The sequence below is a fragment of the Glandiceps talaboti genome, chromosome 20, assembly GCF_964340395.1.
Source record: "Glandiceps talaboti chromosome 20, keGlaTala1.1, whole genome shotgun sequence".
NCBI lineage: Eukaryota > Metazoa > Hemichordata > Enteropneusta > Spengelidae > Glandiceps > Glandiceps talaboti.
Genome location: NC_135568.1, coordinates 7351062 through 7373690, shown reverse-complemented (window position 1 = coordinate 7373690; position 22629 = coordinate 7351062). Strand labels below are relative to the sequence as shown.

The window sequence follows — 22629 nt, the reverse complement described above, 5'->3', positions numbered from 1 at the left end:
CATTGTTGTCTATGGAGATGATGTTTATCAGGGACTTTAGGTATTTTCTCCTTACCTACCTAAATATTATTTTTGTCCATTCCACAGTATAAAAACATTCCATGGATTCAAAGATTCCATAACTTTCCATTTTGTCCCAAAGCATGGAAAAGTCCCAATAGACACACTGCTGGCAGTGGACAGCTAAGTGGTAGTTGTGTGTCAGGAAATTAATACTTTTGTAATCAAAGTTGTTATGCTAAGTGTGAGATACTGATAGCATTTTTTATAAAGGTAGCCTGGAGGGATTGACTCCAGTCCAGTACAGTATGAATATATTCACCAATTAGAACTACTACTGTTGTATGTCAAACCCTACCGTGACATTGATCAATGATTTGCTAAATACACTGAACTGACAAAAACACATTGTTGCAGCATGACTCGTGAACACAGCCTATTCTAGGTTGTGTACCTATGGACTATTATACCCGGACACTGACCACACACTAGTAAGGTATTCAACGAAAAGACATGTTGCCAAAACTCTTTTCATTGAAACATTCCAAGTACGTTCTTAGCTGTTTGAATAGCTTTGTTTTGGTGTTGTGGACACATGCCAGTAAAAACAAGCAATTCACCTTCTCTAAAATCGGGGAAAAACAGGATTTGCTTATGGTCTGCTGAGGTTTTAAGTATGTTTTCGGCCAAGTTTTGTGAAGTGCATAATCCATGTTATTGAAATATCGTATTGAATACGTAACAGAATACAAGTGCGTATATTGAATACGTAACAGAATACGAGTGCGTATATGCCGATGGAAGTTACGTATAATGTATTAAGTTGGCAAACATTCATTTCTTTTCATTACTAAATCCTGTGAAAAATTGCATTATAAATGCGTGTAGTGTTGAGCTTCCTGGGTTTGCCGTTGGCAGAATTTAGATACTGTCATGTAGAAGAAGTCATTACCCCCTATAAGTTAACACCTGGTGACTACGCAGTATAGCTATCTTGCCAAAAGTAATAGGAATACCTAGATTATTGCTTATTGTCAACACATTAAGACAAATACGCTTTCCAACAAGATTTTGAGGAAAGAATATTCTGTAAATTCCACAATTTTGGTGTAAAGTTTGAAAGCTGCTTTGACAGGCGAGAAAAGTTACATGAAATTATGTACTTCCCACCAACCAACCAACCAACCAAAGTTTGAAATCTGCTTGGATAGGAGAGAACAGTTGCGTGTACTCCCTGCAAACCAACCATCCAACCCACCCACCTACAGCATGTGTAGTACTAGTACTTCTTGTTGTGGCTTAATTACCAGTGCTCAACCTGTTTTAGAGTCAGCTAAAGACTCTTCTTAAAAAGAGTTGGGCAAACTATGATATAACAGGTTCATTTGAATATGGTAATGAGTATTATTTGAATATGATAATGAGTGATTGGGGCCTCTGGCAAAACATGACATAATAGTTCTTTTTGTGTGTACAAACACACCAGTAAGTAACTATAACTTTCTTTCTTTATTGTTGGTTAAATGTAAATTTACTGCATCTGTACTAGTCAAATTAAAACCACTTATTGTGTTGACTTAAACTATAGTTATACTTGTACAACCCATGCAATGTGTGTTCTAAGTTATGATTTTCAAATGTAAGGTACAGATATACTTAAATAAAAAGTCAGTTTTTAAAAGAAATGAAATTATAATGAAAGGTGTATAAACTGATCATGTTGTAGTTATTGCAGCATGGAATTCACCTTTTACTGTTACACATTGTGTACATTAGTTCAGATGTAGACTAGTTCTAACAGTATCGTTTTGATTTATACTTTCACTCACTGTGGTTAGAAACCACAGTTGGTATCCATACTAGTTTAGATGCCAATATGATCTCAACGAGGTCTCTAGAAAGAGAGATCTGGATGTAGGTAAGCATTAGTCTATGTGTACATTAAAATGAGGGAGTGTGTTTGGATGGCCATTGAAATCAGAATTCTGGTACACTGATAGTGAATGTAGAATTTATTAGCTACTTACCCTGAGTCTAGTTCCTATACAGTATCGTTACGATTTATACTTTCACTCAAACCACAGTTGGCATCCAAACTACTTACCCTGCTAGGGAGGGGAACCCTGCTGGAATGACCATGGGACTGGATAGATTTAACTATATATGGTTGCTCTCATTCTCAATACAAAATACAGATATGTGATTTACATTTATGTGTGCCAAGGTAGAGACATGGAAACTCACTTTTATATATTTATTGCTCTCAACATAAAATGCAGATAAAGTGGTTCAACCCTGATAGAATGACTTGGAAACTAACTTATACATGTATAAGTTATATAACTGCACTTAATAATATGAAACTTTGATTGTTGCTCAACTCACGGATGTACAATGTATTATAGCCTAGAGACGTGTACCTCTGGCTTGGAAGTGTCACTTTCGAAATATTACTGTCAAACCTGTATATCAAGTAAGACAGTCAAGTCTCCAGACTACTTAGGATACTAACCACATGTAGTGTTCAGGTCTGTAACGTGTACGAAATATAAAATATGTATAACAAAGAGATGATGGAACTAATCTGAAAATAACATTACAGTACTTGTGATGCAATCCAGGTGTTGATGGGAAAAAACATCTTTTCCTGCTATCCACAACTGGAAAGTAGATTTAGATTTAAGTACCGGACACTATATCACATCACATCTACTTTTTAGTCGAAGTGATGAATCCAATCTCTTGGGGTCATCACTAACACAATCAGTTGCATATGTTATGGTATGTTATGGATACAAGCTGACGTCCAATCACGGATCTAGTACACCCTGTAGATTTGTGATAATATAAAGTGTACCTACAATGTACATGTACACATGTGAAGTTTGATTGTGCCTGTCATATATATTACAGTGAAAAATCAGATTCCATGATAGATTTCAGAGAGTTCATTATGTAGTCTGGCTGTGTCTGATGTTATCACCAGGTCAAAGTTAATGAAAACGTTCATGGGCAATTAAATTTCATGATGAAAATAATTTTGTATGCTCACTGACTGCTGTATTTGCATATATTTCTGATAATATCACTTAGTCAAGGTGAAGTCAAATTTTGTGATTAGTTTTTGTGAAAAGTAATTTTGTACGCCCGGCTGACACTTTGCATATTTCATCACTTGGTCAAGGTGAAGTCAAATTTTGTGATCAGTTTTTGTGAAAAGTAATTTTCTACGCCCGGCTGACACTGCATATTTTCTAATTTTATCAGAAGTGAAGTCAAATTTTGTGATCAGTTTTTGTGATGAAAATGATTGTGTACATTCGGCTGACACTTTGCATATTTCTGATTTTATTATCCGGTCAAAAGGAAGTCAAATTTTGAAATTTGCTGAGTTGCATTTTAAAGATACAGGTATTATCACCTGGTCGAAGTTAAATACAAATTCATGTAAGAAAACATTGTATATATGAACTGTGTTAACCTGGATTTCATCTATATAACATAAAAAAATCAAACTACATGTACTTGTATTGATGATGACAGCAAGCTGAAGTGTGTTGTTGACCGCCAAACTTAACATTCATCGTAGATTAAAATCACATGTATTACAAGAAAATGTTATTTCCTTAGTTTTCTAAATTATTAAATGTTTCCGTTTTAAATGTTGGTTTCATCCATGTCGCATACATGTAAATCAGCAAACTATTGAGAATGACGACAAGTGTGCCATTGGCTGCCTTCAAACTTAACATTCACCATGGATTAGACCCATATGTATTACAAGGAAATGGAATTTCCGAAGTTTTCTAAATTATTTAATCATTCCGTAGAATTGCTATCCACTATAACATGTTTAATATGTATTAGGTGTCTTCTTTCATTTCCATGTAATATATCCATGTTGTGAAATAGACTTCCAGGTAAGGAAATAGATTGTCTCGTGTAGGTGAATTGATATCCTAACATGATTTGTACATGTACGTGTGCGATGGTTAATTTCTTTTATTAGATTCTGACTAGTTCTATTCAGAATAGGATGGAAATTATTAGCTGCAGGAATTTTGAAAGTTTGTTGGTAAATGTAAAATGTGTTTTGAAAGGGGTTGAAAACAACTGCAGTTTACATCATATACATGTACTTGTGATTACTTGCATTGTTGCAGGCATATACTATGTGTACTACATGTACAATCCCATACCAAGACCTTTATCTGTGTACAGTTTGTGATTTTGCTCTGCCTTTATGGCTGTCTACAAGATGTGACTTTCATAAAAATATCACCATTCAAATATGGCTGACAAAGGTGATATGTTTACACAAAACTGTACAATGGGAACCGTAGAAATTATGACAATAATCTGGCTCTTTCTACTGTTTAAAAGTCGTAATGATCCCCTGGGGGGGGGGGGGGGTGTATTTCACATACATTCATCTTATAATATGGATTGTGTACAGATAGTTAGGCAATAGCTAATTAATTTGAGTGGATTTTCCCTGTCAAAATTTTGATCAGATTCAATAAAAAATCTAGCCTGAAACCATGTCCATTTCACTACACTTCTGGTCTACTGACTAGTAACCATGGATATCAATTTAGTTAAAAACAAGTTGTTTGTTTAAAAGGATAATTTGTACAAAATTAGTGTACCGTGTTTGTATGCTTGTTGTCATGACGAAGGTAGTAGAGAATCAGGTAATTTTGACAAACATGTTTCTACTTCATTAAGAAAATTCAGAAGTGTTCTGACTGTTTGTTTTGGATACAGTTTGCTTGTTAACTGAGTACCATATCATAGTTGCAATTAAAATTCTTACAAGTCTTGTTGCATGGCAAAATGTATTTCCATGAAAATAGAAGTTTGATCAGAGATTTACTTGTTGTTGATATGCAGGAAGTTGCCAAGTCAAAACTAAAGTGTATTTTTACCATTTTTCAAAAAGACTGAAGAGTGCAGATATTAAAATTTTTCCTAAGTTTCCTCACAATTGAAAAATGGAAAATATGTTGATGAAAATGTCCAGACTACCTGAGACCCAATAATATGCAAAATTAGTCTTAAGAAATCAATTAAACATCTTGGATTAAAACATCTTGGAACAAGATTATCTAGGTTTTACATTTTAGTCTTGAGGTATGGATTACATAGAGGGCGCTCTTCGTACCAATAAATATGTACCTGTAATGTTTGTTGTAAGAGTCACACTTTGTGGCATTTTGACATGACTTCTTTTTCTGAGGTAATTACGATGAAAATATATCACCTGATAAAATCTACGGTACATGTCCCTTTCATCATTATGAGCCTAGAACACATAAATCTGTCTGCTATAAATCAAATAAGCCGACTACATATGTTAGCTTTTATGGACCACTTAATGAAAAAGTCAAGTTTTGAAAATAGAATTATGTGCTTGTGGAAATATTCTAGTAGAAATCAAAGTAACCAGGAGAAAATATCAAATTTAAGATTTCATTGTTGGCTCAAAATATTTTTGGCATACATGTCGTTGTTGACAGTACTCGAACCCAGTTTTTCCCTTGAATTTTGAAGGAGATGGGGTTGTGAAGGAGTTGGAGGGAAGGGGTGGGTGGGGGTGGAGATAGTTGAAGATCACAAGAATGATTTCAGATATACTATTTGAGACCAGTTCTTCTGTAAAAAAAAACCCAAAGTGTTTCCCCTGAAGGGTTTGGTTGGTTTTAACAAAAATTATTTCTTTAGACTGTTTCGTTGACTATTAAAAGTGGTTAAAATAAAAATAAATATTTGTTTATCACAAAAAGATACTGAGATGTAGAAATCAGATGACAAACTCTGCATGAGTTCTGCTCGCTCAGAAAGAACACTGGACGCTACACAAAATACATACAGGTCATTTTGCTGGTCACATAGAAAACATGGATTCCAGTGTGTGCTTGGGTTTAGACAGAAAAAACAATCACACAGTACAGTCTGTAGCTTAATATCCATTCATAATATCAATTATTGACAGAGTACATATTTTGAAAGCAATTCCTGACTCTTAGTAACCAATTTATGAATTCAATTTATTTTGTTTAAGTGCCAAATGACCTTTCTTGATTTTCAACAGCTGTGGTTATTTATTTTCCTACAATTAATAAAATCGTGACCGATTTCTGCAACAAAAAGATAAATGCAATAAAATGAAGTATAGTATTGATGGTACATATATAGAAACATTTAGATAGTCAAATATTTAGTGTTCTATATCGTGATCTTTGTAGTCCTGTTTCACTTTGAAATACTCCACTATTTGTTCTACTAACACTGCATATTTTTGTTTGGCCAAGTGTGTTTTTTCATTTGTTTCTCATTATGAATTCCACAGTTATTGTATATTCAGTGGACCAGGGTATAGTCTAGCCCAGAGTAGTCTAGAGGCCATCCGATTATGTCTCCAAATCTCAAGACCATTCTTCAACCTGTGAGAGGAGATTTGAAGCCATGGGTAACCTCTAGACTATGACTAGGGAGTTGTCATTTGTTTTCGAATGTAGTGATCATTTCCTTTTAGAGGATCAGTAGATTTTAAAAGCCCACCTACAAGTTACTGAGCTTGGTACATACTGTGCACATGTGAGTGGAGGTGTAAATTGTAACGATACCATATACGAACTAGACTAGGTAGGTGAAGCTGAGAGACCGGAATACACAAAAATAGGACAAAATACCAGCACAACCTACATTTGTAGGTTACTCGGCTATCCTGAAAGTGGTGCAACTTTCCATAGTGTCCAATAGTGAACACATATTGCCTGGCCATGAGGGCTATAGCACCCGTTTATTACACCCGAGGGACTGTGAGTTACCAGAATCACATGCTATTTCCCGAGGCCAAAGGCCGAGGGAAATAGCATGTGATTCTGGTAACTCACAGTCACGAGGGGGTAATGAACGGGTGCTATAGCCCGAATATAGGCCAGGCAATATGTGTTTTATAATATACCTCATGCTGTGAACTCGCGGTGGCAGACGACATCGTCAGAAGCTGCCATTTTGACCTGCTGTGAACGCGCGGTGGTCACGTGACCATGTAAAAATTTATGGGACTATTTCCCCAAGGGAAGTAGTCATTCTATTTTCCTATCACGTGACTGATTCTAGCGAATCATGGCACAGCATTATCACTAGGTATATTATAATTCATATTAAGGTACCCTCTCTAAATTCTGTATGACATAACAGTACATTTGTATCTGAAGTAAAAATTTTATCAGATTATTTTTTCTTTGTCAAATCAGTTTCACATTGTCATATGAAAACACATCGATCCAATATTCATATACATAAACCTTTCAATCATTCTCTGTTCTCATTGGTTGCTGATAATTTGCTCTCTCTAGTGATTGGTTAAAGTCATAGTCATAGTCAATGCAAATAAGAGGAGTATTCATATTGAATGATAGAATGGCTTTTAAAAATGATTTCTGAATTACAAGAAAAATGATCACTTGCTGTCAGAAAACTCATCAGTTCTGGTAATTAATACACGACTTTCTTTGCGTTGAGTTCATTTTTAGATTTATTAGAAATAATGGAACCAGAGAAAATACAATATTCATGTACATGTATTCATAACGGAAACCAATAGAATGTACATATAATGGAAACGTAACTGCAATACACTAGATATAAATCAGTATCTGGTAAGTTTCCTGTTAACACCCCCTCGCCCTGTTTGATATTTTTTGCAATCTAGAACACCTGAGAATTCCTACTTAATAGACACACCACTTTTGTTGTAAAGATATTTATGTAGAAAACTTATCGGTACATGGATCAGACATGTAGAAATAGCTAGACACAGTTGATTGATCCCTAAAAGATTGAGATATAACATGACTAGTAGTTTCAGATAACTACGTGTATGCGGCTTTGTTGTAACGTTTTCCAACTATGCGAGGTATGACTAGCTCTGAATCATTCATGCCCCTTTAAATCAGAGAACCGTTGTTCTTACATTTTATTTGGGTGACTGGTCCGCCCCTCGCTTCACTTAACAAGGACAGGTCAGTGTGTAGGTGTTGGGTAGGTTGGTTGGTTGGTTGGTAAGACCGTGAGGATAGTATTTAGATTGATGGCTATCACTAGATTGAATGGTATCTTAGGATGCCTGGCACTGATAAGAAATATTATTACTAGGTACAGATACCGACAACAACAACGTGTGCCAGCTGCTGTTAGGCCTTGCATAATTTTGATAGGGCTGATAAGGGCAGTAGTTGGTATCAGAGGGTGGTACAGTATGAAATACAAAATGTAGCCTGGAACAATGTCTATATCAAGACTTTAAGTCTTACACTGAAATGTACTTCTCGCTGACATGCATGTACAATAGAACTTTGCTTGTCTGCTCAGCTGGATCTGTGATGAGATTCAAGTTTAGTAGTACAGGAAAGCTTCCGGATCTGTGATGAGATTGGCTAGTAGTAGTACAGGAAAGCTGCCAACCTAGATGGTGGTGAAATGAACAAATACCTCATTCTTATTTCAATTTCCCTCCAAGAATTATTTTCAGATCTGAAATACAAAAATTTAAAACAAAAATAACCAAAATAAACGTTTGGAAAAAACAGACAGAAACAAACCTCAGGCCATTGACCTAGTCAGCGTTGACACCGGATATAGAGATGAAATCACCTTAGACACGTACCTGGTGAGACTTATATCGTATACACACGTAGTTGGCTATTTCATAAAGGAAATAAGGGGGCCACAGATTTCCACAGAATGTCAGAAGTCAATATGTACAGTGTTAGAGAGACACAGCATTGATAGGGGTAATTTGGTGACTCAAATGAAATACCAGTAGAAGTAGTTAGGAAGGAACAGATAAAGTTAATGTGTTGTACATTTATATATACGTGACATGTTTGTAGTAGTTTGCAAAGACTAAGAGGTGCGTCATTGGTTTTCAAATCAAGTAATTGAAGTGGGGGATTGGTGTATTTGAAAGGCAACAGCAAGTCTCTTGTCTATGCTAACTTGTTTGTCTTATTCAAGGGTTATGGTTGCTATGAGTTTGAAAATAAATTTTACATACTTTTGCGATTGTAATGTTTGCATAAAACTAATTCGTAATCTAATCTTGTGTTAGTTTCTTTACATTCAAGGAGATACCAGCAATATGGCAAACTTTGCATACTAAATATTCTGAGGCTGCAAGATTTTTGAAAAATTCGCAACACATTAAAAAGAATGTTCTCTTAGGTTTAATACACTGAGAGGGGGTTAGCTGGAATTTAAGTTTTTGGAACTTTGGGTAATCTAGTAACGGTCATTGTGGTCTTTATGTGTTGGTGACACCAGGCCATATGGTTAACTCATTGATTTATATCACCTCGACCAAGAATTGAACAACCCTGTGTGGCTGAAATTTAAGTCAGTTTCAGACCTTTACAAGAAAAAGAGATAACTTTCTCCGTTTATGTCCCACCAAAACTAAACCAAACTTGACCCAATGAAATTTATACTTTAGTTTTTGTTGTAATCAGGAAATATGAATCATAATTATCATCTTTATTATGAAATGTAATATTTTGTTGTGTTCGTGTAGGTACCAGTCTATGTGTGTCCGTAAGAGGAACAAGTAATTAAATACAAAATATGATTTCATAGGATAATGAGAAACAGTGATAACTTTTTGACCTCAGTGAAAGATGAGTCTATTTGACGTCCAGCGTGACGCACCCACCCTCCAAAATTCTCTCTACCCCAAGCAGTCATTCATACTAAAGTTGTCATTTCTCAGCAGTCTTTTATGAACTTTGACATCTGTAGTGGACGCCACGGAAACGACACTCATTTTATTAGTCTATTAACATTTTGAAGAAATCTTAAAATTTATGGCCACTTCTTAGTAATATAGGGGTTTGTTCATTTTACTTTGAAGAAGTTGCTATGGAATTTTATAAGTGTTTGCAGATTTAGTACTTTTATCCCTGAATAGGGATGTAGCAGTGAACTTTGTCGAGGACATTGCGAGTAGGTACCAGTTGTGTGTATGCATGTACATGTACATGTAGTGTATTGTGTCAATAGTTTGGACAAAGAGTTTGCAAATAAACTTTGAAATAGAGTTCATGCCCCGGAGATCCTGATCACCGGATGTCCCCCTTTTGTGTCATAAAAAGACCCCTTTACTCAAAGTTCATCACTTTTGTAAGTAGATCAGCATCATTAAGGTTGGAGGGGGGAGAGGGGGAGGGGTAGAGGAGGAGAAAGTTTGTGAATGGAACAAGGAACAAAATAGAAGTTTGTATATATTTATGAAATATAGGTGTATTTAATTAATATAATTAGAAAGTGGGCACATGTGCATGCAAGTGCAGTGAGCTTCTTGGGTCTGCATATACATACTTGTGTGTTAGGGGGTCTCAAACTATCCCAATCCTATCTTTACCCTAGTCATAACTCCCTAGCTTAATAACAAATGCACTAATATTATATGAGTGTGACATTATGCATCATATATTTTGTAATCTGTGCAATTTAGCAAAGTTTTCTTAGCTATAAAACTTTTCCATGTAGTTTCTTCTAGGCTGTTAGTAAGTATAACCACAAGACTTTTTGAAAGTTTTCTTTGGCAATTACCAAAAACATTTTCCAAAACTTTTAATGAGTACTTAATGAGGAGAGTTTTCTATACATGTCATCTTCTTCAGCACTTAGCAACTAGATGTTTCTATAGATGTTTCCTTAGGTATGGGGGGGGGGGGTTCTCTCTCCACTTGAAAGGCCCACTGTGAAAAAGTATTAAAGAAAATGTTGACCCCCCCTCCCAGCAAAAAAATAATCCTATGTAATCCTCAGGGTTTCACAGATAAGATAATATTAATGTGAGAACTTGGGATTGAAACTCTGGCCTTAAAGTTTTTGAAAGGTTTCCATAGTATATATTAGTAGTTTAGTAAGGAGATTTTACAGCTAAATGCAAAATTAGTGATTTTAGTCACGCTTTGTTGTTAAAAGTAGAGATAAGAGTAGCAGACTGTTTTAATGGTTGTTTTAAGTGGATAATTGGTAGACAGTAATTGTTTTAATGGGTACAGCTGATAGCTGTGTATCAAGTTCACAAATTAAACAATCTCCTGTTACTTGTAGAATCCACAGCCATATCATGTATCATTGGTGTGATTACTCTCTGTCAAGTTTGTACTTTCTCAAGTGTGTCTTTGTTGTTTTAGTTCAGCTGTTTTACTTCACTGATTTGTGTACAGGAGTCGTTGTTACCTGAAATAAAATTTGAACACTAAGACTCACTGTAATAGTAACCAGTGGTAGGTTTCCTGGTCGACACTAAGACTTTCACTCTATTTTGAATCTTTAGCATCATACATCAGGTACAACCCATAACACCAAAGTATAGCGTTTTCTGTATGTACCACAATTGTTTATAGCAGCCATATCAAGTACAACCCGTAACACTGAAGTAAAACACTTTCTCTATGTGCTACACTCGTTTATAGCATTCATATTACAACAAGAAACACTGAAGTAAAGCACTTTCTCTATGTGCTACACTTGTTTATAGCATCCATATCAAGTGTAAAAGTATACTGTTTCAATTGGTTTATTTACAAGCCTAGCATATGGCCTTTCTAATGTGGTCAATTGGCAAATGAAACAGTATACTTTTACACTTGATATGGGTGCTATAAATGATTGTGGTACATACAGAAAATGGTTTACTTTGGTGTTATGGGTTGTAAAATATAACCTACATGTAGTTTACAGTTATCGAGAATCCCTACCATCAAAGGAGATCATTGTTTAATACAACATGAAGGTCAAAATGATTACAGGTGTCAGGAATTCTGTGAATTTTTACTTTCGTTTTAATGGCAGGGAATTTATTTACCATCAAGTACAAACTTGGATGATTGAGATGTTGTTCCCATAAAATTCAGGACAGTAGTGCGTGGGTTGTTTTAGTAATCATTTATCATTTACTCTTTCAAAGTTTCTACTAAAAATTGACAAGAGGTTGTTGGAGCGAAACTCTTTTCGTCTTGTGAAAGTGTAGTCATACAGAAAGTGAAGTCATTAATGTCATAGCTTGTACCTAGTACTTATGACACACAGTCAAAAAAAAGTCCTGGCTGGAGAGAGTAAGAGTCGTGGGAAGAGAACAATAATTTATTGTTGAAGGAAGTCTTGACCAAAAAAAACAAGAAAAGGTGATGTTGACGAGAGAAAAACAAAGGCAAGAAAAAGCGAAAGTGTAGTCATCAGAGGTTTCGAATTTCAGAGGACAAAGATTTAAAAAGAATTTTCCATGACTATATTTTCTGATTACGGTAATTTTCCAAAGAAAATGTAATCATGGGAAAAGTTCTGTCAAAACTTCCAAAGTGGAAAGGAAACAATTCCAAATCAAGCCTTCAAGCTTTGAGTTGATTAAGTCACCATTGTAGAAATACAGATACATGGCACCAGTACATTCAATCCTGTAATTTCCCTTGAGACGGTTTATCAAGTTTTCATCAGTATTGCCTCATTACGCATTAAAAGAAGTGTGGTTAAAGATTGAAGTGTGTCTGTGTGTGTGTAGTGATACAGGTGGGTTCATCTTACATGGCTGATGACAGTGTACGTGCCACAAGAAGTGTTGAAAGATGCCGCCACGCATTAGCAGTGCTCCCCCTTATTAAGTGGATGTGGTCAATGAAACACTGATGATAACACACCTGTTTTTTTTTTTTTTTATAACCAAAACAGGATTTGAGTTATCCATTTATTTTGTTTTTTGAGGAACCCCAAGTTTAGTACGTGGTGATTACGGTAGTATGCCATGTAACTGTCTACCGCTACATATGTATGTAAATACAGATATATGTAACACTTCTCAGTGCGCGTTATCATTTGCTTGATTGACTGTTTACAATTTTTTTGACTTGTGGAGTGCGAAACATTAGTTACATTTCTGTCAAACTTGATACAAACTTGATATAAGTTTGATAGCGGTGATCCTTGATATCGTTATCAGGAACCCTGTTCAGTCAGCATCTGTATGTGTCCTATACAGTGAAAGAAATCATTGTCTGTGTCTACCGATCCACAATATTGGATTTAAGGAAACTGACCGTGATAGGTGATGTGATACCTAATAGTTAGATACTTTATCATTGGCACCCGTGTATGCAACGATACCGAGAATACAAGATTGACGTTGACCACAGCTTCCTTTTGGCACGTGTAGACACCACTATTTCAGTCACAGTTTGGTGAACAGGGAGATTATTTTCACTGGATCAACTCCTGTTCAGAAATCAAAAGAACACTGAAGTAAACAAACTCAATCTTCAAACTCTGAGAAGCCAAATTTGGCTACGAAATTTTGGTGCAGTTCCATATTTAGTCCCTAATATTTGAGTTGTACTAAGGAAAACATGACACAGCGAAACCAAAATGCGAAAGTGTCAACTTGGAAGATTGCCCAAGATGTGTAATATCTCCAAGTTCCATTGAAAATGTTAGTTCAATAGGAAAGTGAGCGGTGGTGTCATTTCAAGAGATTTCATTTGAATAAGTTAATTCAAGACATTCATTGCATGTATCGCTTTGTAAAAGTACATGAAAAGACGCCATTCAGTGCTGTACACATTGTTGTATGGGTTATATACTAAGAACTGTTTATCTAAAGGTTACCAGTTAATGTATACAGTTAATACGTGTACATTGTTGTTGCAAATTCTGTACAGAGCTTTAGTCAAACTAAAAGCGAAGGAGAAATCTGGTAAAAATTTACTCAGTTTTCAGTAATTTATATCGTGATCTAGTGGAAAATCATTTGACGAGACATAAAATCTGGTAATACTTGTAAAGTTGTGATAACTTATTTCGACATAAGGTTTATTGTGACTTTGGTAGAAAATTGGGTCAAAGATATGAAATCTGGGGAAATTTGGCTTGTGTTCAGCAACTTATGATTTAGTTTAGGATTCAACTCAGACATGGACTCTAGTAAAACTCACCCGAGTTGAATTCCATAAGTTTCCTTATTTTTATAATGGGAATCCTTGTAAAAATGACTTGATGTCATGTATTCACCCAGCTGTTATTTTATACTTTGAAGTACTACATACACATGTTGCCTGGCTTTACAGTATCTGTGCTATGACTTTATCTATCTTGTGTATAGATTACATGATGTAGACTATATAGCTAGGGACCTCAGCTGTGCTTGGATATATGCTAATTAGTTATCTAGGGCAGTTGTTACATAAACTACATGTACAGCAGAAAACAGAAATTTTGCCAATTCAGTATGTTAAGTTAAAGTTAACTTCAGAAGTTTGTTAAAAAATGTATTGTGTTTAGTTCAGGTCTTTGATTTGAAATGACAGTTTTTATGAATGTAGTGTTACGTTACTTTACTCGTAGAATTTTGGTAAAATCGTTCCATTTGATAATCATAACCTGACTATTCATTTGAGATGAAACTAATATACTACTACTGTAGTATTACAGTATGGTATAATATAATTGAAAAGGTAGGCTCATGATGTGAATAAGAGCTTGATACAAATTTCCATACAACATGTACAATGAAGGCGATGATGTCACCCCCCCCCCCCCCCCCTTCTTCCTCCTCCTCCTCCAGACATTACACCTGGGGTTTTTTGACTCAGTAAAAATTACCCATTTGAAACCATCACATGGTTGTTTGTAATATGCAATTTGAATATCAGGAATGCAACTCACTTTGTATGCTATAAATCACCGTTGAAAGTGCCACAGGATACCTGTAATACAATGTATGTGGGTGTGGGTACAGTTAGTGGGAGAGGTATTTAGAAGCTATTCACTTCATTTGTGTTACTGAACGACTTCACTGGGTTTCTTGTCTAACGCATGGGAATTCCAACCCTCTAAAAATAGCAATACCTTGTAAACAACAAACTTGTTTTCAATGTCTCTGTTCGTACACTGTTCAAACCTATATGTCAACACTAAACGTGAAATATACCATCACCTAGTTTTTGTCATCAAGGGCAGATATTTTGTTTGTAAGATAAGATGTACAATGAGGAAGTCAAAATAAACTGGTGAAAACCCAGTATGTGACAATTTATGTGTTTACCATGGTTTTTAATGATAAATGGCAGTTTAAGTGTTAGAATCATGCACATGTATTTGTTTACCTAATGTGGTGTAGTATTAATGGGTTGTGACACCCCCTGGGTCACACATTAGAATAGGCAATATATAAACAATGCATGATATAGTAGGCAAGTACCAGCATCTAATATCTCTTCAGTGGGTTATAACTTTAATACCAACCAAACATCCAAAAGTTCATAGAAAACCATTTAAGTAATCTAACTGAGACACTGGTGTACCTGGCAATAATTATTGTGGTGACCATAAAGTCAAAATCTAACTCCCTGTAGTGATTAATGGCTGTCTAACCTGTTTACAATTATAAAATTCAAGTAGGCAGGCTTATAAAGATATTAAGCTATTGCTGTGAAGAAATAACAACACACTCTATAAAGTACAAATGTAAGTAGGTAAAATCTACCCAGAATCGACAGGTATCTTACCAGGTTCCCCCACCAAATTTATTGAACTAGTTATGGAAACCTTTGCAAGTTTTAAGATTTTGCATATCAACTATGAGGTTCCTTCACCAAAAGTATGGGATTTATGTATAGAAAAAAGATTAAAAATTGAAAAAAAAAAAAAAAAAATTGAAAAAAAAAAAAATTAAAAAAAAAATATTTGCAGGTTTCACTCGGATTTGCCTCCCCGTGTTATCAAGGTCCCAAATTTTAGCAACAATACTTCATTAGGTTGATGGCAGTTTGAAGAGCTTAGTTTATTGATCAACAGATGTTTCAGTAAACGAATAAAAAACCCTGAAAATTACGAATATTTTAAAAATGGAAAATTAAAAATGTTATTGGCACTGCGACCCGCATGTATACAAAATGTGTGTTATGTAAAGAAAAATAACAATATGAATGGCAAAGTATATGTAAGGTTATGTGTTGCATATCTTGAATAATCGCCAGACAAGTCGTCATGTTGTTGATGTCTAGACAGAATCCCATGCCTCAGGTTTCAACTGTAAAACAGAATCTGTGACATTAAAAACTGTCTGTGCATCAAGATGCATTTTTTAGACTTATAGAAATCTCACCAATGAGAAGTATTTATCGATCATTAGAACATTTTTTTCATGATGTATGTGTCGCTCAGACTATATAACTAGGTCGTTCAGTCTGATCAGATCACCCCCATGATGGTGCTTACAATATAGATCGTCCCCTATTGTTTTCTGTAGGAAGGATGATACCATTATAGTACCATGGGGTATATTATATCAAAAATAGCAAACAGTTGGACATTTTTTTTTAGATCTTCAAAAGTGTATGGACATGCAGTGATGTATTTATTTTTCAACAGAAGAATGCTGCACAGATTGAATTCAACTGGTTAATATTTCAGGAAAATTGCAAAGAAACACTTTTCTCGTCCATATAAGGAGATTTTCGCATGTCATGAAAGTCTGGATGTATAGGCTCTTTTCTGTAAAAGGTTCTTCAAAGTCAGTGATGTGCGTGTGAAAACCTACACCGAAGGACAATTAGGGGTCATACACACAAAAGAAGCATTCAAACATAATTTTCTTGTGAGAGGAAGTAGTCAGATTGACTGACATCTCGTATTGTTGACTATACCCACATAGTTTTGCCAAGACCCAACGTTCCTTTCACCCACTGTTCAATGAAATGAATCAATTCTTGATATGCCCAAGTGGGTCCCCATGAAGGATGAAAATTCTAGAAGTCTGCCCTCTAGAGGCCATTGTGAAATAAATGTGTACTTTTGTTTTTGTATTCTGTGTAAAGGAAAGTCAATCACTGATATTACTTTGAAAATGAATTGCAGTGTAACTATCTGTAGGAGGTCGTGAGTAAGCCCTGCATCTGTTGTATATAGAAATATGATAATATCATAAACTAACAATTTATGCAAAATTTATACAGAAAAATTGACAAATTGTACAAAAAGATAGAGTACTCTTATAGTAGTATGCACTTGGTTCTGTAGTTTACTTGATCGTTTCATCTCCAGTTGTCAGATTACTGTTAGTTTACATCAGACAAGCAAGTTACATGTACAAGAACCAGAAGGTGACACAAAAATTTGTAAAATACAAAATTGTAGAATGTCATTCCCAGAGATGGTATTTTTCACATTAACTATTTGTAAGATAAGTAAACTTGGCAGTGACTACAAAAACAATGATGTTGAACTTTGAATACCTCCTGCTGCGTAATACATAAAACGATGACGGGAAATAGTGAGATGCGTTCCATTCATTTTTTCCAAAAAACATCGTGAGAATCTGAAAGAACAAGTGAGTCACTTTCAGTCTGGGGGACTACATCCCTTGTCCAAATTAGGCATCACATTTATTATTTTGGTAATCTACAAGGTCAAAGGTCATGTGACTCATTTCTTTATCGTGCTTAGGGCTGGTCATTTGTAACTGATGGGGAGGGGGGGGGTTGTTTCAAGTTGGACTTTGGTTTTCTCAAACTGAACCCTCCCACACACACACACACACACACACACACACACACACACACACACACACACACACACACACACACACACACACACACACAACTGTAATGACCAAAGCGAGTGTGGTGCCTCCCCAATAAATACCACATTTTCCAGCATGGAGCCACCTCACACATCATCAATGCACAGTTTTGACAAGGCAGTTAGTTGAAGATGACTGGTCCTTTAGTCCTGAAATCACAACTGATTCATAGGCCCATGTTGAAATAGGGTTAAAATTAAGCTTAGAACAATAGTTAGATAAAGCTAAACACAAAGGGAAGATTCTATCTAATCTCCTTAATTCCATCGGTCAGATATTTGTAATTCAAACCCATGGGATTTAGACATGGAGGTTTAACTTAAACTTGAATCAAATGAATATCAAATGACATTAAACCAAACAAAAATGTCAAGTTTTGAGACGACAGTGTAAGTTATACAGGATAGTTCAAAGTCAGTGAAAGTTACTCAGTTGGAGTTTTGTGACAACACCTCGTAGGAATATCTGTGTGTACAAAATATTTCATGATATTTATATTTAAGACATTCCTGTCATGATACCCTACTTAAAGCTTTGTCAATAGAAATGTTGTACACCTCAAAAATAAAATAATTCCATAAATTAGGTGTAAAATGTAGCATGAGTGTGTAATATTTCGTCTGCCAGAAATGATATATGAAATTGTGAAAAGTGTAGCACTATGTCGTTTGAGTTTAACTGAGGGTGTGAGATTTGGGTGGGTACAGTGCAAGGATCTTAGAAGCCAAAGGGCAAATTTAGTAACTGGAGTTACAGAACTTTGGTTTTCCTCCTGCTACTCTCTCACGTATGATTGTAATGTTTATCGTAGGGTGTGATTTTGGCGGGGAAAATTGGCGGGAAAAGTTCCTTGTGGGGGATGAGGTTGCAAACTTTTTGCTGTTGTCCTCACTTGAACCATGCATTGGTCAGGGTGGAATGTCATGCACTCTGACTTGTGACCAGAGAGGGCAGTATTTATACTGTAGGTTAGGATCAAGTTTCAGATGTGATATAGTGATATGTTGACGGGGAATGGCAAGAATGAAACCACAATAGCAGAAACTGGAATGCTGTTTAGATATGCTGATACCAGGAGTGGGAATGGAGTTCAGATTTTGGTTATGTGGAGAGAGGGCGCACAACAAGGGTAGAGTGTAAGAATTGTCATTGTGAAACAGCTAAAAGTTTAGGTAACGTACTCATGGTCAGCTGACTGTTAACAGGAGTAATGTCATGATGAATGTTTCAGTCGAGGACATGAGTAGATTGCAGTAAGTAGGGTAGGATGTTGTAACTGAGAACTGGCCTGATTAACATTAAGTTTATCCTTTCCTTTCAGCAGTGGTTTTGTGAATCATTGCATGATATGAAAACACATATGGTACAATTTTTTGTAAACTGAAAAAAAATTGCAAAGTAATAGCAAACGAGAGAAAAAAAACCCAAGAAGGATAAGAAGGTAGAAATATATTTAAAGTCTAAAAAACATGGTACATTGTAGGGAGTTTGAGATTTTTGTTTAAAACATGCTAAATTTGGGGAACTAAATGAAAAAAGTTATGGCTATTGTGTATCATAGCCTAGCCTCAAGATATGTAACCATCGTGATAAGTTAGGAATTGTGTGTGCTAGTACTTGTATTATAGGTGGGTAGGTTTACAGGTGATTATTTTACCATGCCATTTTCAAATTTTATGAATGCCTACAACTTCAGAGTTTTGAAATTCTATGTTTTAAGTTTTAAAGATAGTGTTCTTCGAAATGAATTTATCAATTTAATTCGTACTGTAGAAGACAGCATTGCCATTTAATCAGTTTCACTGTTGAATGCCTCAGAAAATAAATTTAGTCTGCTGCCCTCAATAGGCAGACTTTGAATATTTTGTTTTCTTTCATTTTTGTGCCAATTTTGTGAGCTGTATTTTTTGGAACGTTGTAGTTGACTGGTTTTGGGTGATATTTGTGAGACCTTTTCAAGAATCTGTTCCTGCAACTCAAATTGATCAGTGAGATACCTATATATCACTGGGTATGAGTTATACTCAATGGAAGCGGATTTTGATTGTCAATGAAGCATATTTGGTCTACTTGGCAAATTATGTAAGAGGAGTGCAATGGACAGGTTGGTGATTTGTGCGCAAGACCATTCCGAATAATTAGCCACAGAAAGTTGTGTGTGAATCTTGGTTTAGTTCATGTGAATGTAGTGTGAAGACAGTATCCATTTAAGATATTTAGGTCTTTCAATCTTATTTCCATGAGATCTTAGCCAAACAGTCAACATGAGTATTGAAAATAGGTAATCATTTCACAAGGGTATGGACAATGGTGATAAAGGTTGCCCTCTAGTGGCTGAAATATATTCACAATATCTTTTGTTTTCATAGACTCCCACCTGTAATGCATATATTACACAGGACATTAACCCATTCCTGGAGCATTGTTCTATTCACCTTCAAATCAGATCCCGAAGGAGCTGCTTTAGCTGTGGATATGACAGACGCCCACTCAGACGACTATTTTATGCCATGCCAATTATATAAATCTAATGTACTGATTATCGGAGAAAATAGTAGAATGTCCATAATTTGCTAAGTGATATTAATATCTTGATTGGATTTCCTAAACACAAAAGTTCATGTCACATGTTATTATTAAAATTTCAAGTTACGATTGTAGTATTTTTTCTTCTTCAGAAATGTGTTTTAGGAAACACATCTCGGGAGACCTATTTCTGTTCTGTCCACCGGAGTTACAGAGTAAATGGTTTGCACGTTATCTTGGACTGCCAACTGACATTTGAAATTTAAGAAAACATGTATAAAATAACAGTATCTGAAGTTCTGACAACCCCCCCCCCCCCCATTTCCCCCTAGACTTTCTCCAGACTTGTGTTGAAATTGTATGACAGTTCCCACCACTTTCTGTAAGGACCATCCCCCAAGATCAAAATGACATTGTGTTTATCAGATTTCAACTTTTCTGTAGCAAGAATTCTAAAACCATTCGAAACTAAAAACATCGAGGCAGATAAGAAAAACAACTTGTTTTCCAAGTGCTTTTCATGATTATTTCATTCATATGTAAGTATTAGCATTACAAACAACTAGTTCTGGCATGTGATTGACTCATGGTAGAAATATGACAAACAACATATCTTTTATTTCTCAAAATAACTGACCCTGTAAACAACGACAAAAACAAAACAAAAAAACACATTGAATTGTTGAAATGAATGAAGTCAGTTTGAAAGGAATGGTCTGATTCTGTAGGTGTGAAGATTAGCATTGTCTGATTGTTATTTATGCAAATTTGCATACTTAGTATTGTTATGCAAATTATGAACCTTCCTATTGTTATGTAACTGATCACAAGTTGCCTCAACGCATCTTACGTGGCAAATGATATTCAGGATGCTTGCTGACGGCATCATTGTTCTTGTGTTTGAATTAAAACCTGTGATACAGTGAGTTTTTGTGAAGTTTTGTAAGTGGGCATAATCTGCTGAAGTTTCCCCAAACCCTTTTACCAGTGTGCGTGGTGTGATCTTTATATTTTTTTTAACTAAATGACGTCCAAATTGGCTATATTTTCCCTCTCTGTTTAATCATTCTGTGATCTTACTGAAAACAGTGTGATACAAATACCACAAATTGACATTTTTATTGAGTAGCATAGTGATTTATTGTCAGTTTGAAATGTTGCACCGAAAGAATGAAGAAAAATGTATATTTTTTATACCGTTGTCTTGTTCACCAAATACTGGAATATAATTTCAATATGAAACTAATATATTACCTCACATATATGAATTCTGAATTGACAGTTTTATATGCAGGATATAGTTCTAGTTTCATGGAGTCCATACCTTGAATTTCAAATGAGTTGGCGTCTTTTTTTTTTTTCTTTTTTTTTTCTTTTTTTTTTCTTTTTTTTTTGAGAATCTGAATATTTTCACTAAATAGAGGAAAATAGATAGTAATATATCGAACCTGAAAACAGAAGTCTCATTTTATTGTCCATTATCAAACCTGCCACTTCAGATCTAAAAATTCAACTGTTGATACAGATACAAATTACTGTGAACCTGGACATTTTCCCCAAAAAGATTTACGTTACTTATTTTGTTGGAAATCAAAAATGCTAAAAACAAGTAGTGACTAAAATACCTTCTTGTACATAAACACAATGTACCAGTCTGGTAATTAGAACAAAAAAAGTAGTGACTAAAATGCCCTCTTGTACATGAATGCAAGGCACCAGTCTGGTAATTAGTAAAAAATAGAAGAAAAAAGTAGTGACTAAATGCCTTCTTGTATATAAATGTAATGTACCAGTCTGGTAATTAATAAAAATTAGTCTTTGAGAACTAGCTAAAGACTGTAAAATTGCAAGATTTTTGTGGTGGAAATGTCTAGTATATACATGCTCACAATGAAAAGTAAAAAAAAATATACCAAGATAAATGCAATAGTGATTATTTCAGATAATAAGCACAAACCGCATGTTATGCAATTGTTTTCTATTGTTTTAAACCATAGACCCTACATGAAGGGTCTGTTTTAACTGCTATAAAAAATTGGGGTTTTAATAGTGAAATTTCATTGATTTTAAGTAATAATGATTTGTCAAGTTCTGAGCTTTTCAAATCTGTGATTTCTTACAAAGATGTCATGTTTTGGATTTAGAGGTACAAAACTGTCAACAAAAATATCAACAGTTGTTTACACAACATCTTTACAAATGTGTTAGATTCACTTGTAGCATTCCATTTGTGAGATGGATTGCTGAGTTGTTCTTTTTCGTGAAAACAGACCGTTTGGAAATATTTATTGCAATGTGGTCAGGTGATTTGGAACAAAATAAACAGACGACACACTTTTGAGATGCCCAGCAGTGTTTGTGTTCAAACTTTTTAGATAAAATTCACAATTATGTCATTGTAAAATACTTTGTTGTCCTTTTATTGGTAAATTACAGAAGCATTGTCATCCATCTTG

General features: G+C 35.1%; 1 protein-coding gene across 6 annotated transcripts in view; it reads left to right on the top strand.

Annotated features, from left to right (window-relative positions):
• The window catches only part of LOC144450478 (receptor tyrosine-protein kinase erbB-4-like), a 109688-nt gene that overhangs the window by 38963 nt on the left and 48096 nt on the right, over positions 1-22629 (top strand). The window lies entirely within an intron of this gene.